The sequence below is a fragment of the Zea mays genome, chromosome 7 (genome assembly GCF_902167145.1).
Source record: "Zea mays cultivar B73 chromosome 7, Zm-B73-REFERENCE-NAM-5.0, whole genome shotgun sequence".
Taxonomy (NCBI): Eukaryota; Viridiplantae; Streptophyta; class Magnoliopsida; order Poales; family Poaceae; genus Zea; species Zea mays.
The window spans coordinates 71359558-71387495 of NC_050102.1; positions in this window are offsets into that span (position 1 = coordinate 71359558).

Here is a 27938-nt window from a genome sequence, read left to right on the forward strand (position 1 = left end):
GTGCTTGTGTATAAACAAAATATAAATGTGTTTGGTGCTTGTTTGCGCAAACCATCTTTATCCAACATTCTTCTCGAAAATCTTTGGCCAAATCCTCGTTGATCTCTTTTCACCTACCTCATCCTAGAAGTGTCTTGTTAGGAACCTCTCTTTTCACCTACCTCTGATAAATTTTCCGCTATGAGCCATGTTGTGACTTTATCAACCAAATCTCTATACTGTTTATTGATTCTACCTCGTCATCTTGTTGTTGTTACAACATCTTCCAAAATATCGGATCTGGATCACTTTAAATCTCTCGTTGCTATCTCACGATACCCATGCTTGTGTATAGAGTTAACCTTGAGACTTGTTTGATGGACACAAGTTACATATGGGATTAAGAACAAGAACCTCATGCCTGTATTCTCGACAGTTAATCTATATCTCTTGTATGTTGTGCCTCTATCTCGAGCCACATCATCGTTTACTCATCGAAGAAGTCATCCAATGCAAGTAATCTCTCATGTCCCTCATTCTGGTATTCTCTATTGGGAACCATGATGATGTTTCATCAAGTTTATCTATGAGAATTGTATTTGTACGGTTCCATAAAATCTGGTGATGGTCTTTGATTCTATTATGTCTTTAAAAGTTTGTCAATCATTATCTCACGATTGCCCCCTCCGCGTACCAAATATCATACTGATCACTGACTCAGTAACCTATGATATTCCTTCATCAACAAGTTTATGTTTTGGAACCTGTCTTGTCCTTACCCTCGAGCCATACTCTCATGGGCTCATTTTCTTGTGATCACCCTTACTTGTTGATCCCCTCTGTATACTATTATTCATGTACAGTTTATCTATGCCACGTGAGATTTCTTATCGATTACATTTGGTAATGGTGTTATGACTAACGACTGATGGTGCCACGACAAAACCGAGAGCCTCTTATGGGCGGCCAGTACAAGGTTATGCTGCTCAACACGCGCTGGTATCGCGGTTTATAGTCATAATTCATTTATAACTACACCGATGTGTTATATTTCGTGCACACCCCCTTTGAATCGTTCTATGTATTTGTCTCAATGTGTATCGATGTGTTATCTTTTGTGGACACATCTCCCTTGAATCAATCTCTGTATTTTGCCTCATTATATCGCAATTTTTTGTCCAAATTGATCTTTTGTGTTCTGTTCAAAGGTAAATATATCTCCCTGAGTAAAGTAGGATTCCCTTCTAAAGTTGCAAAGAAGACAACCTGTAAGGAGCATAATAATATATTCTAGACATTAATGTTAATTTATTACAACAGGTGGTAGACAAAGGACTCTACACAATCTATCAAAATAATTAAGCAACATATGCCATCAATTTTGGATCAAAAGTGCACATAGCCCTTAAATTAGATAATTATCAGTCAAGAAATAGTCAATCGAATATAATGAGTTTTCTCGATAGGTTACCTGAAGGTTCAGAAAATTTTGCCCTCAAGATATATTGCTGAGTCGTGACCCCTTCTCTACTAATTTGTTAGAGTGTAAACATAAATATATTAATTGGAACTATTACTGTAAAAGTTGAAGTTAAAACTTTAGTGTCAGAGATAGAATTAATTACATAAGAATGTAATCTACAAGTAATTAATGAAACGCAGGAGTTTGTTCATTCACTCTCTCATGCAAGCCATATATTTCCCAACCGAGCCAGCCTATTTAAGTGACTAAATGGACAAATATAATGATTGAATGAATCTCTGTCATAATGCACGACCTTACATTAACAAGATACATCTCATAGGCATGAAGTGCTCAGTCCGACTATGAAGGTTATATCTCATAAAACATTAACATACAAGGAATATGTAGATCGAACCTCTAATATTGTGACAATCCCACTTCTAAAAGCTTGTCGTAATGAAGTCAGTTCCACATTGATTAATAATCAAGATATTTCCAAATTGTTAAAAGAAATGTGTGTGGCACTACAACAGGCAGATAATCGGTTAAACTTAGTGTCATGACACATTTCACGGTTAACCCTGATCCTATTATATGTTCCAAGCAATGAAACATGAAAAGAGCGTCCATAATAAGCTCCCTTTACTAAAGTAGTAAGATATCCTACCCAAGCCTCATGTAGAAGTGTTAAGTGATAACAAGGTGAGAAAGGTCAAATAAATTATTTGAAATTAATTGTGAACCCTATATTTTGGAATGTCGACAAAACATAAAAAGGTTTACTCATGTCAAAAGTAGTTCAACAAGTTGGTTTTGTTAACTATATTGTGAAGAAAAGTTGCACACGAACCGTGAATAAAAGATGATTTTTGTTCAAACTTGAGGAATAAAACTTTGAATCCTTAAAACGAGTATCATGGCAATTTTTCCACCGATCACGAAGGCCTTAAGCACATCTTCACTTAATGTCGGCGTTTCGAGACAGGGGGGTCCCTAAGCCGACGAGTGAGTGTGCTGCGTGCCCCAGCCCAGATGGGTCGAGCGCGTGGGCGAGCGCGAAGGGGGGAGAGGCGAGGTGGCCGGAGCCGAGCGTGAGAGAGGTGGAAGTCCTGCGGCCTTCGTGTTCGTCCCGCGCCCAGGTCGGGTGCGCTTGCAGTAGGGGGGTTACAAGTGTCCACGCGGGTGAGGGAAGCGAGCGGCCCCAAGAGAGCGCCTGTCCCGTCCTCGGTCCCGCGCGGCCAACCTCCTCTAAGAAGGCCCTGGTCCTCCCTTTTATAGTCGTAAGGAGAGGATCCAGGTGTACAATGGGGGGTGTAGCAGAGTGCTACGTGTCTAGCGGAGAGAGAGCTAGCGCCCTAGGTACATGCCAATGTGGCAGCCGGAGAGGTCTTGGCACCTTGCTGGCGTGATATCGTGGCTGTCGGAGGTGCGACGGAGCCTGGCGGAGGGATAGCTGTTGGAGCGATCGAGTCCTTGCTGACGTCGCCCTGCTTCCGTAAGAGAGCTGGGGGCCGCCGTCGTCACAGAGCTTGTGGAGCGCCATCATTGCCCATCCGGCGGAGCTGGCCGGATGGGACGCCGGTCTTGTTCTCCGTGACCCGAGTCGATTCGGGGTAGGACGATGATGGCGCTTCCTGTTGACGTGGCGGGTATGTGCCCTAGGCAGGGTGACGTGGGGGCTCCTCTGAAGCCGAGGTTGAGTCTGTCCTCTGTTGCCGAGGCCGAGCCCGAGCCGTGGGGACGGGCGAGGCGGAGGTCGTTCGGCCGAGGCCAGGGCGGAGTCCGAGCCCTGGGGTCGGGCGAGGCGGAGTTTCGTCGTCTTCCGGGTCTTAGCCCGAGTCCGAGCCCTGGGGTCGGGCGGAGCGGAGTTCGCCGTCTTCCGGGTCTTAGCCCGAGTCCGAGCCCTGGGGTCGGGCGGAGCGGAGTTCGCCGTCTTCCGGGTCTTAGCCCGAGTCCGAGCCCTGGGGTCGGGCGGAGCGGAGTTCGCCGTCTTCTGGGTCTTAGCCCGAGTCCGAGCCCTAGGGTCGGGCGGAGCGGAGTTCGCTGTCTTCCGGGTCTTAGCCCGAGTCCGAGCCCCGGGGGTCGGGCGGAGCGGAGTTCGCCGTCTTCCGGGTCTTAGCCCGAGTCCGAGCCCTGGGGTCGGGCGGAGCGGAGTTCGCCGTGGCGCCTTTGGCAAGGCCTGACTGCCTGTCTGACTCACTCTGTCGAGTGGCACCGCAGTCGGGGTGGCGCAGGCGGCGCTGTCCTTCTGTCAGACTGGTCAGTGGAGCGGTGGAGTGACGGCGGTCACTTCGGCTCTGCCGGGGGGGGCGCGTGTCAGGATAAAGGTGTCAGGCCACCTTTGTGTTAAATGCTCCTGCAACTTGGTCAGTCGGTGTGGTGATTTAGTCAGGGTTGCTTCTGAGCGAAGCCAAGGCCTCGGGCGAGCCGGTGATGTGTCCGCCGTAAAAAGGGGGGCCTCGGGCGAGACGGAAGTCTCTCGAGGTCGGCCGCCCTTGGCCGAGGCTAGGCTCGGGTGAAGCGTGATCGAGTCACTCGTGTGGACTGATCCCTGACTTAATCGTACCCATCAGGCCTTTGCAGCTTTATGCTGATGGGGGTTACCAGCTGAGAATTAGGCGTCTTGAGGGTACCCCTAATTATGGTCCCCGACAGTAGCCCCCGAGCCTCGAAGGGAGTGTTAGCACTCGCTTGGAGGCTTTCGTCGCACTTTTTTGCAAGGGGACCAGCCTTTCTCGGTTGCATTTTGTTCCGGTGGGTGCGCGCGAGCGCACCCGCCGGGTGTAGCCCCCGAGGCCTCGGAGGAGTGGTTACACTCCTTCGAGGTCTTAATACCTTGCGTAATGCTTCGGCTGGTCTGGTCGTTCCCTCATGCGAACTAGCCGTAGCCCGGGTGCACGGTCGGGGCCCAAGCTCTCGGGCTGGTATGTTGACGCTGTCAACGGTTTGGCCGGAGCCGGTTTTTGCGAGAGCAGCCCCCGAGCCTCTGCACAGGGCGAGAGGACGATCAGGGACAGACTCGACTTTTTACATACGCCCCTACGTCGCCTTTCCGCAAGGAGGAGGGGGGGAGTGCGCCATGTTACCCTCGATGGGCACCGAACATGGTGTCTCCGGTGAGCTGCAAGCGGGTAATCCGAGTGGACGTCCGTGCCCCGTTCGTTGGGGGTCGGCTAGGGGCCCAGAGGCACGCCCAAAAGTACCTGCGGGTGATTTGCTGGACCCGGTCCCCTGGCGACGGGGTCCGAGGGCTCGATGCCTCCCTCCGATGGGATTCCGTTACAAGATCGTTCCCGCTGGTCTCGGAAATGTCCTAGGGTACCTCGGGAGAGCAGCCCGAGCCTCGGTTATGTATCGAACGTACCCCTGGTCATCCCTCGCTCGGTGTCTGAGGCGACTGTGAACCCTTCGGGGGCCAGCCTTCGAACCCCTGATCAGTAATGGGCGCGGAGCCCGAGTAGCTTGAGGCGGCCATGGAACCCTTCGGGGGGCTGGCCTTCGAACCCCTGACCAGTAGTGGGTGTCGGGCCCACGCGATCTGAGGCGACTGTTGAACCCTTCGGAGGGCCAGTCTTCGAACCCCTGATCAGTAGGGGGGCTCGGAGCCCGGTTCCTTCACGGAGAAGGATCCTTTTGTGGCGGAACTGCCCGAATTATTCCAACTTAAGTGCCCAAGTCCCGCCTTAGAGGCTAGACCACACTTAAATGGGAATAACCCGTCAATCCCTCGGATCTAGTCCGACACGGCCACTGACAGGATCAAGTACCACAATCTCACTCGAAGGTGAGTCACAAAGCAAATACAATAAAGCATAAAACCATACATGTCGCAAAGTTAAATTATTACATCACCATCATTATCATCGGAGTTTTGCAAAAGTAATCATCAATGTTCGAAGTGCAGCGGAATAAAACTAACGATAATTAAACGGAGAGATGGGGAAGCCTGTCCCATCACTCCTCATGCTCCTCCTCAGCCGAGGCAGGGTCCCACTCGACAGTCCAACCCGGTGGCAGGGTGGTCGGCCAAGTTATCCCAGCAACCATCTCCTCCAGAGAACCTGTAAAAATTATGCCACAAGCAAGGCTGAGTATACTAATACTCAGCTAGACTTACCCGGTGTGAGGAGTCTACTCCTCTACCTCTAGACATGCAGCTGTTTGGCTGTGGGGTTTGGTTGCCAAAAGCACTAGCTGAGTTTCTAAATCAAGATTTTAACTTAATCAAAGTTAAGTGTGACTCTCTTAAGGCTAAAAGTGGACTATCTACTCATACATGGTAGCAAGCATCATTAACAGTCAACATCTTATCTCAACTCATCATACTTCCACTTATTACTCAATGCAGTACAATGGATCAAGCAGTCTCATTAGCTGCGAGAAGCAGACGATTCGAATCGAGTTTTTATCCTTGCAAGGTAAACCTAAACACACGACATGTAGGGGCACTCCGTCCCCACACACATCAACCGTCCCCATCGATTCCCTGGCAACAGATCAGGGCTCACCGCCTTGGCGTACAGTGCCCCACTGACCCCGACTGGCCGTCGTGCAGTGACCGCACTTGTACCCACCATAACCGGAATGGGAGACCTCGTCTCAGGTCGCGTGAGGGGATATGTCTGCGGGCAGGTTCACTCAGGTACTAGGCTTACCGATTTACCATATTTCTCGGTATGTGTTTAGTACATTCAAACGCTTGACATAGGTATCCGCACGTTAATCCTTATTCCATTTTCCATCTCGTAAACAACCAATCCCCATGGATTGTTGTCCACCAACTAGTATCATGATAGTGTGAAAGTGGGTACAATCAATTTCCTGATCTCGCGCGAGTGCTAGAAAAAAAATCACTCGTCTTCTACCGAGATCCTATTTAATTAAAGCAACTACTCGACCTGTCATACTAGTATTCATTTCAAAAGGATTCCTGAGATCATGCAACTAGGGTTTCAAACAATTCCTACACCTAAGTGCACAATCAATCCTACAATCATTAAGTGAAGTAAAATAGCATAAATAACAGGTTATGCATAAAACCGGGGCTTGCCTTCCAAAGCAGTGGCAGGCAGGTCCTCTGGTGCTGGCTCTGGTGCTGGATCTGGGGCTACCTCCTGAGCAGCTCCTTGCTCCGGCACGAGGATGTACTCTCCGTCAGCAAGATTACAGTCTATCGAAATGCAATGAACATGTATGTCATGATTATGCATGATTTAATAACATTATGTAAAAGAAACTAAGTCGAGAAGTACTTAGGGTCTCTTAGTCACGTGGGCTTCCAGTGGTATATAACTATGTAGATACATAGACTTATGACCCTTTAATCTTAGGTTTTCTTTGAGGATAACATAGTGGTTTGGTATTGCCTTGATATATTTTAGTGGGCAGATTGCAAAGTTTTTGGGACAACATTTATTCATATCTTTCATTTTTCTTTTCTTAATTTCCATTTAGGGCTTTTAGTGTAGGTTTGAACTACAACAGGGTTGTAAAAATTTCCAAAAATTCTGTAAAAATTACAGTGGGTTGTCACTGGCTATTCTAGCTTGTTTTAAGAATTTGAGGCGTAAAGTATAAAAGTTAGGCTTTAAACAAAAATAACAAAAGTTAGGCAAAATGGGCCATTTCACACTACACCTCCTAGTTAGGGGTAGGTTCTGTCCTAAAGGTTATTTTTGTTGGCATCCTCTGGTAATAATAGGCCTTTGTGCTAAAAATCACAGGAAACTAAGGGGTGGTTATTTAGCTATGATTTTCTCAATTTTAATGTCAAGAAGGCACTTTCTACTACATTATTATTTGAAAAATGTCAAACAGCAGATTTCTTATTTTTCCTAAGTTCTTTCTGATAGAACAATAGTTATCCCAAGGGTGGGGGTGTGTTTACCTTGGGGTCATTTTTGTAGGGTTTTTCTAAGTTATCCTTGTTTTAATAAAATAAAAGATATCCTACTTAATTTGTACTAAACCAGGGTATGATATATTTTCCAGTGAACTACATTGAATAAGTACCTCAACAAAAATAGGAGTGCTCTCTGGTTCATTAATTAAGTTGTATTTTCTATTTTCCTCATCTTTAAGCATATTTTAGGATAAAGGGTAAAACTAACTTAAATGTAATGGACAGAGGGGTTTAACATTTTTAAACAGGTTAGTAGGTGAATATAAACTTCTCCAAATTTTCCTAACCTTAGTCAAATAGCCTAACTATTTTTCTTACTATTATTTAGCTTTTGGCCAAAGTTAACATTAAATCAGAACTTTTAAGTTTTCCACAGCACCAAGGGGTTTTATATTTTTCCTAAATAGGTTACATGATTTAGAGTCTGGCAAAATTGGTTTGACCAAAATTGGATAAACCAAACAGAAGTTATGGGTTTTTAAAGTTTCTGTTTGAATTTAAATTAGGTTTTAATTAAGTTTTCCTGGAAAAACAGTTTGCGCCGAGGTCCCTGGGTTTAAAACAATTCAAACCTCGCAGATCTACCCTTAAGGCACTATTCACTTGAGTCTCTGACCTTTCACTTAACCCCCTGGGTTTCTCTCCCTCTCACCCGCAGTCCCTCCCTCAACTGAAACAGTAACCGCGGGAAAGAAAAGGGTGGCGCGGCTTACCGGCGGCGAGGGAGGTCCGGCGAAGGGTAGGGTTGGCTCGGGGAGGGTCTGGCGATCACGTCGAGGTACGGCTCGTCGTCGGGGATGGCCGGAATCGCCCGGTCCACGTGAGCAGGCGGGCGAGCTCGTCGGCGGCGTGTGCTCCGGCCTATCCACGGTGGCATAGTTCAATCCAAGGGCATAGGGAGCTTCGTGGAGGTCTAAGGAGTCTAACCGTGCAAGGAATCGAAGAGAGGCGCACGGTGTACCTCGGTCCACAGTTGCCGGCGGTCGGTTGAAGTCCGGTGACCTTGGGCCGGCCTCTCCGGTGAAGCAGAGCCCGATTCCTCGCTCGGGGAGCTTCACGGAGACGTGCACAGTCTTCTCCGAGGGCTGGACGGGGTTGGGAATGGCTGGGCTGGCCGGTCTACGGTGGCAGGGGCTCGGGTGGCCGCGGGCACGTCGCGTATGGGCAAACGGCGGCGAACTGAGCTCCGGTGAGGCTTGAGCACGTGCGGAGGGGTACGACCAAGGCTCCTGGGCGTTTTATAGTCGCGGATGCGGACCAGGGCACTGGCTTGGCTTGGGCGCGGCGCGGGCGCGCGCGCGGGCGTGCTCTGGCGCGGCAGACGGCGTCGAACACGTGGCGGTTTGTTTCTTCCAGTGTTCAAATGTCGCCAGAGGTCGCAAACGTGCGAATCTTTGCAAAAGTTCGGTGCAGACCTCTTCCTGGCACCTAGGGATGTCACTCAACTGTGAGACGCCGAGGCAGATACGGCCTAGGGAGGGAGATCTTCGGGTGCCAAAACAGGTGTGTCATACTGAGCATATCACGACAAAAGCCATGCCATGGCATGTCAAACGTCCGAGTCTCGAGCTCAACTTTTTCCAGTGGGTGCCCTAAGTGGTATTGCACATTTTTGGTATAGAACCCAAGTGGTTTTGGCGCCATTTTTAAAGTGAACACGGTTGATCTTTGATTTAGGGCTAAAATGGGACTTAGAGGGAATTAGAGAGCTCTAGCTCTCTCTCCACTTGGAGATTTGAAATGGGGTTTCCCTAGGGGCCTTTTTGTAATATTTCCCTCCCCTAATTGATGGTTATAATGTTGCTTAGGGTTTGGGTAAAGATTACCCATGTTTTGCACATTTGCTCACTCTCTTTCCCCTCTTATCCATGGTTTTGGGAGATAGGGTTTAAGAGGGGCCTAGGGTTCTTCCCCCCTCTCCCAAGGTGATAGTTGCACACAATTAGGGTAATGCCTTTGGTCATTCCCAACTCTTGGTAAAAACTTAGTTTCCAAAGCCCCTTATACTTTTGCTCCTTAAGTTCTTCCACATGTGATCATAGTCTTGAGTGCCAAGGTGTGCTCCAGCCATGGCAACACCTGGGGTGTTACAGCCCTCCCCCCTTAAAGGAAATCTCGTCCCGAGATTTTAGGTAGAGTCCCTTGGAGGGTGCTGGAAGGTGTGTTGGTGCTACTCTTTCTTTATACTCAAGTTTCTCTTGTTAACTGCTCTTCGAATGTCATTCTCTTTGCAACTTCAGAAGGAAGCCCTCCTTAAGTTGAATTCACAATTTAGACTATTCTTGCTATCTTAGTCTCTCTTATAATTGATTTCAAAGGGCAGGTGGGGGTGGGGTTTTGGGGTTACGTACCGACTCCTTTGGGTAGAAAGTCGGGGAAGCGAGAGCGTAGAAAATCCTCAGTCTCCCATGTAGCTTCTTCTGTTGAATGGTGACTCCACTGAATCTTATACATTCTTACTGTCCTTGCCCGAATTGATCTCTCCTTTTGATCTAATACCTTGACGGGGTACTCTTGGTAGGACAAGTCTGGTTCTATCTCAATGTCTGGTTCTGGCAGTACTTCAGTGGGTAGACGAACACATTTGCGCAACTGAGACACATGGAACACATTATGCACTGCTGACATGTGAGGTGGCAATTCCACTTGATAGGCTACGGGTCCACAACTTGCCTTGATCTCATAGGGTCCAATGTAGCGAGGGGCTAACTTGCCCTTGATCCCGAATCTCTGAACACCCTTGGTGGGTGATACCTTAAGATAGACATGATCTCCCACCTCAAACTGTAGAGGCTTCCGCCTCTTGTCATGATAGCTCCTTTGCCTGGCCTGAGCAGCTTCCAAGTTCTTGGTAATAACCCTGACTTTTGCCTCTGCCTCGAGTACCAAGTTTGGCCCAAAAATTTCCCTTTCTCCCGCTTGAGACCAGTTTAGTGGGGTCCTGCACCTTCTCCCATACAAAGCCTCAAAAGGTGCCATCTTCAGACTGGACTGGTAGCTGTTATTGTACGAAAACTCTGCCAAAGACAGACACTTGTCCCAATCCTTCCCGTAGTGTAGTGCACATGCTCGCAACATATCTTCCAAAATCTGATTCACCCTTTCGGTCTGGCCATCGGTTTGTGGGTGGTATGCTGAGCTTCGGATGACATGGGTCCCAAGTGATTCTTGCAGTTTCTCCCAAAAGCGTGCCACAAACAGTGCTCCTCTGTCAGATATAATGGTCTTGGGAATACCATGTAATCTCACTATCTGATCAACATAAACTTCAGCATACTTCTCGGTCTTGTGGGTGGTGTGCACTGGCAAGAAATGAGCTGTCTTGGTCAATCTGTCCACGATAACCCAAATAGAATCATGGTGCCTGGAGGTATTGGGTAATCCTACTATGAAGTCCATGCAAATGTCCTCCCATTTCCAAGATGGTATGGGAAGGGGTTGCAAAGGACCTGCTGCCTTCAAGTGACTAGCTTTAATTCTCTGGCAGGTGTCACATTCGGATATGTACTTGGCAATTTCCCTTTTCATTCTAGTCCACCAATATAGAGATCTGAGATCATGGTACATCTTGTTGCTACCAGGGTGCATGGAGAATTTGGAAAGGTGGGCTTCGTCCAGTATCTTCTTTCTAAGCTCAGGGTCCTTGGGAACAACCAATCGATCTCCAAACCATAGAATTCCCTTACTGTCCTGTCGGAAACATTTGTATTTTTCTGCCTTTTGCTTGATCATATCCTTGATAACCTGAACACCCTTATCCTCAACCTGTGCCCTTATGATCTGCTCTTGCAACGTGGGCTCCACCGAGATATAGCTTAGTTTACCCAAAGAAACAACTTCCAGGTTCAACTTGCACAACTCATCACACAGGGTGGTCACTCCCACATCCATGCTCATACAATTACACTGGGCCTTTCTGCTCAAGGCATCTGCCACAACATTAGCCTTCCCTGGGTGATAATGCACTTCTAAATCATAATCCTTGATCAACTCTAACCATCTCCTTTGCCTCATGTTCAGATCTGCCTGAGTGAAGATGTATTTGAGACTTTTGTGATCAGTGTAGATGTTACAGTGAGCTCCCATCAGGTAGTGTCTCCATATCTTAAGAGCATGAACTACAGCTGCCAACTCTAGATCATGTGTAGGGTAGTTCTGCTCATGGGGCCTGAGTGCCTGGGAAGCATAAGCAATCACTCTGCTCTCTTGCATCAAGACACATCCCAAACCAGTACCAGAAGCATCACAATAAACTTCAAATGGCTTGGTATTGTCAGGTTGAGCTAACACCGGGGCTGTTGTCAAATGCTATCTCAAGGTATGAAAGGCATCTTCACACTTTTGGCTCCACTCAAATTTGACTCCCTTCTTCAACAGTTCAGTCATTGGTTTGGCAATTCTGGAGAAATCTGGAATAAATCGTCGATAATATCCTGCCAAACCCAGAAAGCTCCGAATTTGCTTTACTGTGGTCGGGGGTTTCCAATCCATCACCTCCTGCACCTTCTCAGGATCAACTGATATCCCATCTTGAGAAATTGTGTGACCCAAGAATTTGATCTCCTTCAGCCAAAACTCACACTTACTCAGCTTAGCATACAACTGATGATCACGCAGTCTCTGAAGTACAGTATGCAAGTGTTTGGTGTGCCCGGCTTCGCTCTTGGAATAGATCAGTATATCATCAATGAAAACGACCACAAACTTGTCTAACTCTGGCATGAATACTGAGTTCATCAAATACATAAAATAAGCCGGGGCATTGGTCAGCCCAAAAGACATCACCAGAAACTCATACAGTCCATATCTGGTAGAGAAAGCTGTCTTGGGAATATCGCTAGCGCGGATCTTGATCTGATGGTATCCTGAGCGAAGGTCTATCTTGGAGAATACATTGGCTCCAACCAACTGATCAAACAGAACATCAATGCGAGGCAACGGGTATTTGTTCTTTATGGTCACCGCATTGAGAGGGCGGTAGTCAACACACATCCTCAAACTCTCATCCTTTTTCTTCACAAATAATGCTGGACATCCCCATGGTGAAGTGCTTGGACGAATAAACCCTTTGTCCAACAACTCTTGCAATTGTTTCTTCAATTCTGCCAATTCCGCGGGAGGCATCCTATAGGGTCTCTTGGAGATAGGAGCGGTCCCGGGTTGCAATTCGATGGCGAACTCAATATCTCGGTCAGGTGGCATCCCTGGCAATTCATCCGGAAAAACATCCGGATAGTCACAGACCACTGGGATCTTTTCCACTGGGGATTCTAACATAACAAAGGCACAAGATCGGGTACAACCCTGGTCAGGCAAATACAGTGTGGTCTCACCACAAGTTGGTGAGTGCACCTCAATGGCTCTAGCCGCAATATCCATCACAGCCTGATTCCTTGTCAACCAGTCAGTTCCCAATATAATATCCACACTCTCCAAACCCAGAATGAGAAGGTTGGCTTTAATTATCAGACTACCAAACTTTATAGGCACATTCTTGTTAATTTGGTAGGTGGCAACCCTGCCTCCTGGGGTTGAAATTGTAATGCCCCCATTGGTGTGGTGAAAGGGCAACTGGCATTTGGCACTAAACCTTGCACTGATAAAACTATGCGAAGCACCGGAATCAAAAAGAACAATAGCAGGAAAATTTAATACTGTAAAGATACCAGTCATGACGGGTGCTCCCTCTGGAATGTCAGCCATGGTGGTGAAGTTCAGCCTGCCCTGCCTCACTTGCACCTTCTGCCTCTTGCCTTGGTTCTGATTTGCATTCTGCCCCTGCCTCTGCTGGTTCCTGGGGCAATTCTTGGCATAATGCCCAGTGTTGCCACAAGTGAAGCACCTGTTGTCATTGGCTTGGCGGTACTGCTGCTGCTGACTATTCCGCTGTGCTGGAAATTGATTGCGGTTGGGTGCCTGCTGCTGCTGCTGCTGAGGTCGAATTACCCATCGCCCTTGCTGCTGCTGGGGTCCCCTGCCCTGGGTGTCGGACACAATCCGGAAACGCTGTGGCTGAGCTAAGGGTCCTGCCACAGGGATCTTCCTTTTCTTCTCTGCCTGCCTAGCTGTAATGCAATCCTCTTGGGAGATAGCCATGTTGACCAACTCATTGTAGCTGTTGGCCCTGACGGTGTTGAGACGATCCCGGAGCTTAGTGCTGAGCCCCCTTCTGAATCTGTCCCTCTTCTTCTCATCTGTATCCGCATGATATCCCGCATACTGGCACAAGTCATTAAAGGCCTGGGCATACTGCAACACTGTCCTGTTGCCCTGAGTGAGTGCCAAGAACTCATTGAGTTTCCTGTCCATGATCCCGGCTGGTATATGGTGGCCTCTGAAAGCTGCCTTAAATTCCCTCCACTCTAACTCTCGGTCCTCTGGTTGCATAGCAAGAAAGTGATCCCACCAAGTCCTTGCAGGTCCGCGAAGCTGCTGGGTGGCGAACCTGACTTTGGTGACCTCTGAGCAAACTCCATGGAGCAGTGGGAATTTGGATTCCACCACTCGCAGCCATACATCTGCGTCAAGTGGGTCTTCCGCCCTTGTGAACAGTGGAGGCTGGGTGCTGAGGAATTCCTGATAGGTGGCCGCCGCGGGGTGACGTTGGTGGTCTCCACCACCATAATGCTGGGGTGGTGGCTGACGTTGAGCCAGCTGCCTCAGGATCTCATTCTGTTGAGCCATGAGCTCCTGCAGAGTGGGAGGTGGGGGTGGTGGTGGAACATGCTCGTTCTGGCCACGGCGCTGCCTCCCAGCCATCTGAAAAACCACATACTTACTTAACACCACAGTTCCAATTTCAAGATTTCAACACGGGGAAAAGTTAAAAACAGCATGAAAGATCTAACTTCAACAAAAGGGATTCTTTAAGAGGCATAAATTCTTCCTTCCAAATTAAACTGACAATAGCATCCATCAAACAAGCTCCCAATATAGTTTAACACGGTTACATCAAATTGTTCCAAAATGACTCAACTCTATCTAGCCTAGTACCCCAAGGGTGCAAAAGCTAAGCTAGTTGCGAGGAGTCCGACTGTCCGACTTCTAAGCCTACCCTGGACACCTAGTGAGCGAACGAAGCAACACTGGACTCGGGGGAAGGTGGTCTTCCCGAGCCAGCAGTGTCTATACTGGAAGCAGACTCGTCTCCTCCCTCGATGTCAACGTCCTCGTCAGCCTCCCCACCATGGATCTCTTGGTGATGCATGTCTAGGTGCTCATTTGCTTCTGCCAGCTGCTGCTGAGTGTTGAGGAGCTGATCCTCTAGGACCTCAATGGTGTTCTCCCGGGTGCCCACTAGCTCCTCCAACTCATGAATCTCACCAGACAGCTGCTCCACTTGCAAATCTTTCTCTACCATTTCTTGAGACAAGTCGACCACAAGCTCCTCTCGGTTATCCAACGTGATCTTGGTGGCCTCCAGCAGTGCCATCAGATGGGACATGGCCTCACCGCGCATCACCTGCAGACGGTACAGAGCATTCATGCACCGTACTGTCAAGTGTGCAGTCTGTCCTGGGTAGATGGCCCAGATATCCTTAGCATGCTCCACCCGATCCTTCCACATTGGGTCGTCCTCCTTCTCAGCGGGGAACAAGCCAATGGGGTGGGTAGCCAGCTCCAAGGGATGAAATCCACAGAAAGTAGTCAATCCGTGCAGCGCGATCGCCTCGATCGTGTCCTCCGCTCGGTATCCGAAGGACTCGGAGTCCAAGGAGCGCCATCCTGGCTGTAGGGGATGAGGCTCCAAAGTCATCCTCACCCTACAGCGAGGCACTCGATGCTTCTCGAACTGCTGCACTGCGTACTGAGGGGGTGTCGTGTATCCGGCTCCCTGAAGCACTTCCCATAAAATGCGGGGAAAACCCTCTCGTGCAAGTCCGTCAGTGTGGGTCAGGGCATTTCCGTCATCGGAGGATCCGTGGGAAGTCATCTGTGTACGGTTAAGCGTAAGTAAAAGAAAAGAATGTAAAAAGAACAAGGAAAATAAAACTCAGCCCTCCTCTAGTTAAGTAAAAAGGCACTAGGGACCTAGTTGGTTGTTATCTTGTTTTTAAGTCTTTTACTCAGTTGGCCATTTGCTTAATTATGAATGCATGCATGCTCGTCCTGAACGGCCTCACAACAAGATAAAAGGAATAGGGAGGAACTCCCATCCTGTAAAAGTGGCCTGTAGGGCCTAGTTACTTAGCCACCTAGCTACCCTTCTATTAACCTAAGGCTTCACGTCCTAGGTCTATCCTGCTCGTCCTACTATCTATCCAACTTGTTTCTATCAAGTTTTATTTAGAAAATTGATGGTATTTACATTTTATTGATTCCTCTGTGGTGGTACAAGCTCCGATACCAGCTGTGGCGGAACTGCCCGAGTTATTCCAACTTAAGTGCCCAAGTCCCGCCTTAGAGGCTAGACCACACTTAAATGGGAATAACCCGTCAATCCCTCGGATCTAGTCCGACACGGCCACTGACAGGATCAAGTACCACAATCTCACTCGAAGGTGAGTCACAGAGCAAATACAATAAAGCATAAAACCATACATGTCGCAAAGTTAAATTATTACATCACCATCATTATCATCGGAGTTTTGCAAAAGTAATCATCAATGTTCGAAGTGCAGCGGAATAAAACTAACGATAATTAAACGGAGAGATGGGGAAGCCTGTCCCATCACTCCTCATGCTCCTCCTCAGTCGAGGCAGGGTCCCACTCGACAGTCCAACCCGGTGGCAGGGTGGTCGGCCAAGTTATCCCAGCAACCATCTCCTCCAGAGAACCTGTAAAAATTATGCCACAAGCAAGGCTGAGTATACTAATACTCAGCTAGACTTACCCGGTGTGAGGAGTCTACTCCTCTACCTCTAGACATGCAGCTGTTTGGCTGTGGGGTTTGGTTGCCAAAAGCACTAGCTGAGTTTCTAAATCAAGATTTTAAATTATCAAAGTTAAGTGTGACTCTCTTAAGGCTAAAAGTGGACTATCTACTCATACATGGTAGCAAGCATCATTAACAGTCAACATCTTATCTCAACTCATCATACTTCCACTTATTACTCAATGCAGTACAATGGATCAAGCAGTCTCATTAGCTGCGAGAAGCAGACGATTCGAATCGAGTTTTTATCCTTGCAAGGTAAACCTAAACACACGACATGTAGGGGCACTCCGTCCCCACACACATCAACCGTCCCCATCGATTCCCTGGCAACAGATCAGGGCTCACCGCCTTGGCGTACAATGCCCCACTGACCCCGACTGGCCGTCGTGCAGTGACCGCACTTGTACCCACCATAACCGGAATGGGAGACCTCGTCTCAGGTCGCGTGAGGGGATATGTCTGCGGGCAGGTTCACTCAGGTACTAGGCTTACCGATTTACCATATTTCTCGGTATGTGTTTAGTACATTCAAACGCTTGACACAGGTATCCGCACGTTAATCCTTATTCCATTTTCCATCTCGTAAACAACCAATCCCCATGGATTGTTGTCCACCAACTAGTATCATGATAGTGTGAAAGTGGGTACAATCAATTTCCTGATCTCGCGCGAGTGCTAGAAAAAAAAAATCACTCGTCTTCTACCGAGATCCTATTTAATTAAAGCAACTACTCGACCTGTCATACTAGTATTCATTTCAAAAGGATTCCTGAGATCATGCAACTAGGGTTTCAAACAATTCCTACACCTAAGTGCACAATCAATCCTACAATCATTAAGTGAAGTAAAATAGCATAAATAACAGGTTATGCATAAAACCGGGGCTTGCCTTCCAAAGCAGTGGCAGGCAGGTCCTCTGGTGCTGGCTCTGGTGCTGGATCTGGGGCTACCTCCTGAGCAGCTCCTTGCTCCGGCACGAGGATGTACTCTCCGTCAGCAAGATTACAGTCTATCGAAATGCAATGAACATGTATGTCATGATTATGCATGATTTAATAACATTATGTAAAAGAAACTAAGTCGAGAAGTACTTAGGGTCTCTTAGTCACGTGGGCTTCCAGTGGTATATAACTATGTAGATACATAGACTTATGACCCTTTAATCTTAGGTTTTCTTTGAGGATAACATAGTGGTTTGGTATTGCCTTGATATATTTTAGTGGGCAGATTGCAAAGTTTTTGGGACAACATTTATTCATATCTTTCATTTTTCTTTTCTTAATTTCCATTTAGGGCTTTTAGTGTAGGTTTGAACTACAACAGGGTTGTAAAAATTTCCAAAAATTCTGTAAAAATTACAGTGGGTTGTCACTGGCTATTCTAGCTTGTTTTAAGAATTTGAGGCGTAAAGTATAAAAGTTAGGCTTTAAACAAAAATAACAAAAGTTAGGCAAAATGGGCCATTTCACACTACACCTCCTAGTTAGGGGTAGGTTCTGTCCTAAAGGTTATTTTTGTTGGCATCCTCTGGTAATAATAGGCCTTTGTGCTAAAAATCACAGGAAACTAAGGGGTGGTTATTTAGCTATGATTTTCTCAATTTTAATGTCAAGAAGGCACTTTCTACTACATTATTATTTGAAAAATGTCAAACAGCAGATTTCTTATTTTTCCTAAGTTCTTTCTGATAGAACAATAGTTATCCCAAGGGTGGGGGTGTGTTTACCTTAGGGTCATTTTTGTAGGGTTTTTCTAAGTTATCCTTGTTTTAATAAAATAAAAGATATCCTACTTAATTTGTACTAAACCAGGGTATGATATATTTTTCCAGTGAACTACATTGAATAAGTACCTCAACAAAAAATAGGAGTGCTCTCTGGTTCATTAATTAAGTTGTATTTTCTATTTTCCTCATCTTTAAGCATATTTTAGGATAAAGGGTAAAACTAACTTAAATGTAATGGACAGAGGGGTTTAACATTTTTAAACAGGTTAGTAGGTGAATATAAACTTCTCCAAATTTTCCTAACCTTAGTCAAATAGCCTAACTATTTTTCTTACTATTATTTAGCTTTTGGCCAAAGTTAACATTAAATCAGAACTTTTAAGTTTTCCACAGCACCAAGGGGTTTTATATTTTTCCTAAATAGGTTACATGATTTAGAGTTTGGCAAAATTGGTTTGACCAAAATTGGATAAACCAAACAGAAGTTATGGGTTTTTAAAGTTTCTGTTTGAATTTAAATTAGGTTTTAATTAAGTTTTCCTGGAAAAACAGTTTGCGCCGAGGTCCCTGGGTTTAAAACAATTCAAACCTCGCAGATCTACCCTTAAGGCACTATTCACTTGAGTCTCTGACCTTTCACTTAACCCCCTGGGTTTCTCTCCCTCTCACCCGCAGTCCCTCCCTCAACTGAAACAGTAGCCGCGGGAAAGAAAAGGGTGGCGCGGCTTACCGGCGGCGAGGGAGGTCCGGCGAAGGGTAGGGTTGGCTCGGGGAGGGTCTGGCGATCACGTCGAGGTACGGCTCGTCGTCAGGGATGGCCGGAATCGCCCGGTCCACGTGAGCAGGCGGGCGAGCTCGTCGGCGGCGTGTGCTCCGGCCTATCCACGGCGGCATAGTTCAATCCAAGGGCATAGGGAGCTTCGTGGAGGTCTAAGGAGTCTAACCGTGCAAGGAATCGAAGAGAGGCACACGGTGTACCTCGGTCCACAGTTGCCGGCGGTCGGTTGAAGTCCGGTGACCTTGGGCCGGCCTCTCCGGTGAAGCAGAGCCCGATTCCTCGCTCGGGGAGCTTCACGGAGACGTGCACAGTCTTCTCCGAGGGCTGGACGGGGTTGGGAATGGCTGGGCTGGCCGGTCTACGGTGGCAGGGGCTCGGGTGGCCGCGGGCACGTCGCGTATGGGCAAACGGCGGCGAACTGAGCTCCGGTGAGGCTTGAGCGCGTGCGGAGGGGTACGGCCAAGGCTCCTGGGCGTTTTATAGTCGCGGACGCGGACCAGGGCACTGGCTTGGCTTGGGCGCGGCGCGGGCGCGCGCGCGGGCGTGCTCTGGCGCGGCAGACGGCGTCGAACACGTGGCGGTTTGTTTCTTCCAGTGTTCAAATGTCGCCAGAGGTCGCAAACGTGCGAATCTTTGCAAAAGTTCGGTGCAGACCTCTTCCTGGCACCTAGGGCTGTCACTCAACTGTGAGACGACGGGGCAGATACGGCCTAGGGAGGGAGATCTTCGGGTGCCAAAACAGGTGTGTCATACTGAGCATATCACGACAAAAGCCATCCATGGCATGTCAAACGTCCGAGTCTCGAGCTCAACTTTTTCCAGTGGGTGCCCTAAGTGGTATTGCACATTTTTGGTATAGAACCCAAGTGGTTTTGGCGCCATTTTTAAAGTGAACACGGTTGATCTTTGATTTAGGGCTAAAATGGGACTTAGAGGGAATTAGAGAGCTCTAGCTCTCTCTCCACTTGGAGATTTGAAATGGGGTTTCCCTAGGGGCCTTTTTGTAACATTTCCCTCCCCTAATTGATGGTTATAATGTTGCTTAGGGTTTGGGTAAAGATTACCCATGTTTTGCACATTTGCTCACTCTCTTTCCCCTCTTATCCATGGTTTTGGGAGATAGGGTTTAAGAGGGGCCTAGGGTTCTTCCCCCCTCTCCCAAGGTGATAGTTGCACACAATTAGGGTAATGCCTTTGGTCATTCCCAACTCTTGGTAAAAACTTAGTTTCCAAAGCCCCTTATACTTTTGCTCCTTAAGTTCTTCCACATGTGATCATAGTCTTGAGTGCCAAGGTGTGCTCCAGCCATGGCAACACCTGGGGTGTTACACCTTTTCGGGGTATCCCCCTTTCCCGGTCCCTGTTGCAAGAGATAGAGAAAGAGAAAAAAGGAAAAGGATACGAAATCGAACGACGTGGCGTACCTTTTCTGGCGCGGTTATTACAGCGAAGGTGAAGCGTCGCGCGCTCCTCCCGTCAGGGGCGCCGCCTGTCCCGCCGCGGAGTTAATGCGACGGGGCGAGTGGTTGGCGGGGCGGCCGTTGCGCGTGCGCGATCCGTTCGAGGAACGGGTCACGGGTGCACCGTCTTCACACCGTGGGAGGAGGCTCTCTTGCTGTCCCAGGATGAGACGTGAGCCTGGCTGACGACGTGACTGCTACGCCCGCCCGCCTGCCACCGCCATTACTGCCGGCCCACTTTCGGTCGCTTTGACCAACGCGCCAGGCTGGCGCTGCTGGGTCGCCTCGAGTCGCGGCATAGGCTCTGCAACCGAAGAGGCGCGACGGTGGCACAAGTGGCGGTGCGGTTGCTTGCATGCAGCAACTGGCGCGCCGGTTGCTTGACGCGTGGGCCTGGGCTTTCAAGCTGGCGTGTCAGAAGTCGGAGAAGCGCGTCCACCTGGCGCGGTTGCATGCCGCCTGCATGGCTGCCCGCCCCTTCCGCCCGTTGGTCTGGGCAAAAGTGGGGGGTCGCTTGTAACCGCTGGACGGTCGTGCGCACCACGCGCGGCGGTTTGGCTTCTTCTGCCCTGAGCCGGTTTGCATGACATGCGGGACCCAGCCCCCGAGTCGCAGGGGAGGGCCTTGGAGCGCGTTGGAGAAGACTCAGCCCGTGGCGTCTGGGGGCGTACGTAGGGAGAGTTGTCTTTAAAAGGAGGGAGACTCCTTTCAGAAGGCAACCATGTCTTCTTCCTCCCTTATGCGTCGTGTCTTTCCATCTTCCAAGCCCCCGGATGGGGGGTATCCGCCGCCTTTCCGCCTCCTCGTTGGAGGAACGCAACTCCATGGGAGTTGGTACCTTTCAGCCATCGTTCGGCTTCAAGGATTTTCATCATGCAGCCCGGCTGCACCCCTCCACCGGTGGTCACCCAGGATGGCGACCTCCGGCTTGATGGTGGGGGAAAGCGAGCCGGGCTGCGGCCTCTGCCCCTCCCTCAGCCTCAAGGATTTTCATCACCAGGGCTGGGGAGGGGAGTGCGCCGAGTTGAGGTCGGCCCCTGAGCGGGCGGTGGCCCGCTCCTTCACTCAGTGACCGGAGGGAAGGGCGGCCGTCGTCCGTGGCGCTGGCAGCTGCAGCGTCCCTGGCTTTCGGGCGCGAGTGGCTTCGGAGCCGCTCGCGGTGCCGGCGTCCGCCACGGCAGCTTGAAGAGGTTCTGCTGCCGGCGAGATAGCCGGGGCCGGCCACGGACTAACCTCCAACTCTACGGCCTTCTGCCCGTCCTTGCCTCACGAGTTTTGTCGTGGGCGGGGGCCTTCTGGCGGCAGCATCCGCCCTAGGGTCAGTGCTGCCGCTGTTCGACCCCCCGGAGCAGAAGTCGTCGTCGTCGCCGCTGCTGGAGCAGGTGACGGCGCGCCATTCGTCGGCCTTCCGTTGCTCCGCAGGCCTTCCCCCTCGAAGTGGGGTTGTTCGTACCTGCGGAGGGGGAACCGGAGTTCCGTTTGTAATGGCACTTCGAATGCCAGTGTGTTTGTTCATTGCGGCTGTAGGGGCCTGAACATGTATGTAATTTTGGCACGGAGCCGTGTTTTTTCCTCATTTTCGAGCGCTAAGTCTTGCCTGTTGATTATCTGAACCGCTTTACCAAGCATGAGTCGCCCCGTGTCAAGGTGACGAGTGAGGTATCCGTATCCCGGAGGCGTAGGAATCCCTCGGCCCGATCGGCCTTGTTGTCTGGGGCTCCTCTAGCTTAGTTAAAGAGACCCCTCGGCCGCCCTTCGATGAGCCGAGGCCAGGGGTAGCGATATCAGTATGAACAGAGGCGGAGTTGGCTCGAGAATGGGAACCTGGTTGGCCGGAGCCTAGCCGTGTTGTCCGTCAGCGGAGCCGACGCCAAAGTCGATCAGCCGAGGCCTCGGGTCGGGTTGGCGCCCTTGGAAGCCGGTTGGCCGAGGCCCCCGGGGTAACCGGCCGAGCCGCCTGCTCGGGCCGGATTCCCGAAGGAGTCCCTGGACCGCGTCGCCGTCCGAGGCTGGGTCGGACTTTGCTGAAGACGTCGTCGATGCCGAGGGTGCTACGGCTCCCTTCAGCGCGAAGACCCGAGCCCGCAGGATCAGATCGTCTTGTAGCGTGTGCCTTCTGCGGCCGCCGAGGCCAGAAAAACACACCCTCGCCGTGCTTGCGAAGCTGCGTCTTTTTTCCTCTTGTTTCGAGCATCTGGACTCTGTCGATAACAGGGATGTTTGTGTGAGCGAGAGTTGCTTCTCGCGGAAGGGACGAGTGAGGTATCCGTATCCCAGAGGCGTGGGAATCCCTCGGCTCGGTCGGCCTTGCCGCTTACGCGTACTTTCACCCATTCATGAGGCCCTGTCCCCGACTTAGTCGAGAAAGCTTGAAGGACTGCTTCGGCAGGAGAGCTTCCGAACGTGAAGACTTGTTCGGTCCACGGAGTCGCTTTATCCGAGCGCGAGTTACTTCTCGCAGAAGGTGATGAGTGAGGTATCCATGTCCCGGAGGCGTAGGAGTCCCTCGGCTCGGTCAGCCTTGGCTGCTTACGTGTACTCCGTCATTTCCAGGATCCGCTTTCCGAAGTAGTCAAGAAGCACGAAAGTAATCCTGCTGAAAAGAGATCCTTTTTCGAGGAAAAAATTCGACGCAGAGGGGGTCTCCCCCTTTTAGCCCTCGAGGGAGGGTCGGGCTTTGCCGAGGCTAGGCCGACCCTTCCTTGACGACTAAACTTTGCGTAGGTGCGAGGTATATGAACAACTTGGAAACATCTTAAGGGTAGAAGCGACGTAGCTGTTTGATGTTCCAAGCGTTGCCGTAGATCTCGCCTTGATTGTTGGCCAGCTTGTATGTTCCGGGCTTCAGAACTTTGGCGATGACGAATGGCCCTTCCCAGGGGGGCGTGAGCTTGTGCCTCCCTCGGGCGTCTTGCCACAGCCGAAGCACCAGATCGCCCACCTGGAGGTCTCGGGACCGGACCCCTCGGGCGTGGTAGCGTCGCAGGGACTGCTGGTACCGCGCCGAGTGTAGTAAGGCCCTGTCCCGAGCCTCCTCCAGCTGGTCCAGCGATTCTTCTCGGCTAGCTTGGTTGCTTTGATCGGTGTAGGCCCTCGTCCTCGGGGAGCCGTATTCCATGTCAGTGGGCAAGATAGCTTCAGCCCCGTAGACCAGGAAAAACGGCGTGAACCCCGTGGCACGACTCGGCGTTGTCCTTAGGCTCCAGACCACCGAGGGGAGTTCCTTCATCCACCGCTTGCCGAACTTGTTGAGGTCGTTGTAGATCCGAGGCTTGAGCCCTTGTAGAATCATGCCGTTGGCACGCTCCACTTGCCCATTCGACATGGGATGAGCCACGGCGGCCCAGTCCACCCGGATATGGTGATCCTCGCAAAAATCCAAGAATTTTTTGCCGGTGAACTGGGTGCCGTTGTCGGTGATGATGGAGTTCGGGACCCCGAAGCGATGGATGATGTTGGTGAAGAACGCCACCGCCTGCTCGGACCTGATGCTGTTCAGAGGTCGGACCTCGATCCACTTGGAGAATTTGTCGATGGCGACCAGCAGGTGCGTGTAGCCCCCGGGCGCCTTCTGCAAGGGACCGACGAGGTCCAGACCCCATACAGCGAAGGGCCAGGTGATGGGTATTGTCTGCAGAGCCTGAGCGGGCAGGTGGGTCTGCTTTGCATAGAATTGGCACCCTTCGCAGGTGCGGACAATTCTAGTGGCGTCACCCACCGCCGTTGGCCAGTAGAAGCCTTGTCGGAAAGCATTCCCGACAAGGGCTCGGGGCGCTGCGTGATGGCCGCAAGCCCCCGAGTGTATTTCTTGCAGCAGTTTCCGACCTTCGGCGATGGAGATGCATCGCTGGAGGATGCCCGAGGGGCTGCGATGGTAGAGCTCCTCTTCATCGCCCAGCAGGACGAACGACTTGGCGCGTCGCGCTACCCGCCGAGCCTCGACTTGGTCGGGGGGTAGCTCTCCTCGACGGAGATATTGCAGGTACGGGGCCTGCCAATCTCGATCTGGCGTGGCCCCGTTCTGCTCTTCCTCGACGTCCAGTGCCTCGCCCTCGGGGGCCGAGGGTACCTCGGGCTGTGCCGAGGGTGCCTCGGGCTGAGCCGAGGGTACCTCGGGCTCGGGCGCGTCGTCGATCTTGACAGAGGGTTGATGCAGATCCCGGGAGAAAACGTCCGGGGGGACCGTCGTTCGCCCCGAGGCTATTTTAGCCAGCTCGTCTGCGGTTTCGTTGTAGCGCCGAGCGATGTGGTTGAGCTCGAGCCCGAAGAACTTGTCTTCCAGGCGCCGAACCTCGTCGCAGTAGGCCTCCATCTTCGGGTCGCGGCAGTGGGAGTTCTTCATGACTTGGTCGATGACGAGCTGCGAATCACCGCGGGCGTCGAGGCGTCTGACCCCTAGCTCGATGGCGATCCGCAACCCGTTGACCAGAGCTTCGTACTCGGCCACATTGTTGGACGCCGGGAAATGGAGGCGCAACACGTAGCGCAAGTGCTTTCTGAGGGGCGAGATGAAGAGCAGGCCCGCGCCGGCTCCTGTCTTCATCAGCGACCGGTCGAAAAACATGGTCCAGAGCTCCAGTTGGATCGGAGCCATCGGCAACTGGGTGTCGACCCATTCAGCCACGAAGTCCGCCAACACCTGGGACTTGATGGCCTTCCGAGGGGCGAACGAGATCGCTTCGCCCATGATTTCCACCGCCCACTTTGCGATCCTGCCCGAGGCCTCTCGGCACTGGATGATCTCCCCCAGGGGGAAGGATGACACCACAGTTACCGGATGAGACTCGAAGTAGTGTCGCAGCTTCCGCCTTGTCAGGATCACAGCGTACAGCAGCTTTTGAACTTGTGGGTAGCGGATCTTGGTCTCGGACAGCACTTCGCTGACGAAGTAGACCGGCCTCTGAACGGGCAATGCATGCCCTTCCTCTTGCCTCTCGACCACAATCGCGGCGCTAACCACCTGAGTGGTCGCGGCGACGTAGACCAAGAGGGCTTCTCCATCCGCCGGGGGCACCAAGACAGGCGCCTTCGTAAGGAGCGCCTTCAGGTTGCCGAGGGCTTCCTCGGCCTCAGGGGTCCAAGTGAAACACTCGGCCTTCCTTAAGGGGCGGTACAGAGGCAGACCTCTTTCGCCGAGGCGTGAGATGAAGCGGCTCAGGGCCGCGAGGCATCCCATAACCCTCTGTACACCTTTTAAGTCCTTGATGGGTCCCATGCTGGTGATGGCCGCGATCTTCTCCGGGTTGGCTTCAATGCCTCGCTCGGAGACGATGAACCCTAGGAGCATGCCCCGGGGCACCCCGAAGACACACTTCTCAGGATTGAGCTTGACTCCTTCCGCCTTGAGACATCGGAATGTCGCTTCAAGGTCGGAGAGGAGGTCAGAAGCCTTCCTTGTCTTGACTACGATGTCATCGACGTAGGCCTCGACTGTGCGACCGATGTGTTCGCCGAACACATGGTTCATGCACCGCTGGTACGTCGCGCCCGCATTCCTCAAACCGAACGGCATGGTGACGTAGCAGTACATGCCGAACGGCGTGATGAAAGAAGTCGCGAGCTGGTCGGACTCTTTCATCCGGATCTGGTGATACCCTGAGTAGGCATCGAGGAAGGACAGGGTTTCGCACCCAGCGGTGGAATCCACGATTTGATCGATGCGAGGCAGAGGGTAGGGAACCTTCGGACATGCTTTGTTGAGACCAGTGTAGTCTACACACATCCGCCATTTCCCCCCTTTCTTCCTCACAAGCACAGGGTTGGCAAGCCATTCGGGATGGAATACCTCTTTGATGAACCCTGCTGCCATTAGCTTGTGGATCTCTTCGCCAATCACTCTGCGCTTCTCCTCGTCGAATCGGCGCAGAGGCTGCCTGACGGGTCGGGCTCCGGCCCGAATATCCAGCGAGTGCTCGGCGACATCCCTCGGTATGCCGGGCATGTCCGAGGGACTCCACGCAAAGACGTCGGCGTTAGCGCGGAGAAAGTCGACGAGCACTGCTTCCTATTTGGGGTCGAGCCCGGAACCGATCCGGATCTGCTTGGTGGTGTCGCCACTGGGGTCAAGAGGGACGGCCTTAACCGTCTCCGCTGGCTCGAAGTTGCCGGCATGGCGCTTCACGTCTGGCACCTCCTTGGAGAGGTTCTCCAGGTCGGCGATGAGGGCCTCGGACTCGGCGAGGGCCTCGGCGTACTCCACGCACTCCACGTCGCATTCAAACGCGTGTTTGTACGTGGGGCCGACGGTGATGACCCCGTTGGGGCCCGGCATCTTGAGCTTCAGGTAGGTGTAGTTGGGGACGGCCATGAACTTCGCGTAGCATGGCCTCCCTAATACGGCGTGGTAGGTTCCTCGAAACCCGACCACCTCGAACGTCAGGGTCTCCCTTCGGAAGTTGGAGGGCGTCCCAAAGCAGACGGGGAGGTCGAGTCGCCTGAGGGGCTGGACGCGCTTCCCAGGGATGATCCCGTGGAAGGGCGCAGCACCTGCTCGGACGGAGGACAGATCGACGCGCAGGAGCTTGAGGGTCTCGGCGTAGATGATGTTGAGGCAGCTGCCCCATCCATCAGGACCTTGGTGAGCCTGACATTGCCGACAACGGGGTCGACGACGAGCGGGTGTTTCCCCGGGCTCGGCACATGGTCGGGGTGGTCGGCCTGGTCGAAGGTGATGGGCTTGTCGGACCAGTCTAGGTAGACTGGCGCCGCCACCTTCACAGAGCAGACCTCCCGGCGCTCTTGCTTGCGATGCCGAGCCGAGGCATTCGCCGCATGCCCTCCATAGATCATGAAGCAGTCGCGGACCTCGGGGAACTCTCCTGCTTGGTGATCTTCGTTCTTGTCGTCGTCGCGGGCCCTGCCACCCTCGGCGGGTGGCCCGGCCCTGTGGAAGTGACGCCGAAGCATAACGCACTCCTCGAGGGTGTGCTTGACGGGCCCCTGATGGTAGGGGCACGGCTCCTTGAGCATCTTGTCGAAGAGGTTTGCACCTCCGGGGGGCTTCCGAGGGTTCTTGTACTCGGCGGCGGTGACAAGGTCCGCGTCAGTGGCGTCGCGTTTCGATTGCGACTTCTTCTTGCCTTTCTTCTTGGCGCCGCGCGGAGCAGACGCCTCGGGAGCCTCTTCCGATGGGCGGCCCTGGGGCTGCTTGTCCTTTCGGAAGATAGCCTCGACCGCCTCCTGGCCAGAGGCGAACTTGGTGGCGATGTCCATCAGCTCGCTCGCCCTGGTGGGGGTCTTGTGACCCAGCTTGCTCACCAGGTCGCGGCAAGTGGTGCCGGCGAGGAACGCGCCGATGACATCCGAGTCGGTGATGTTGGGCAACTCGGTGCGCTGCTTCGAGAATCGCCGGATGTAGTCCCGGAGAGACTCTCCCGGCTGTTGTCGGCAGCTTCGAAGGTCCCAGGAATTCCCGGGGCGCACGTATGTGCCCTGGAAATTGCCAGCGAAGGCTTGGACCAAGTCGCCCCAGTTGGAGATCTGCCCTGGAGGCAGGTGCTCCAACTAGGCGCGAGCTGTGTCGGAAAGGAACAGGGGGAGGTTACGGATGATGAGGTTGTCGTCGTCCGTCCCACCCAGTTGGCAGGCAAGGCGGTAGTCCGCGAGCCACAGTTCCGGTCTCGTTTCCCCCGAGTACTTCGTGATAGTAGTCGGGGGTCGGAACCTGGTCGGGAATGGCGCCCGTCGGATGGCCCGACTGAAGGCCTGCGGACCGGGTGGTTCGGGCGAGGGACTCCGATCCTCCCCGCT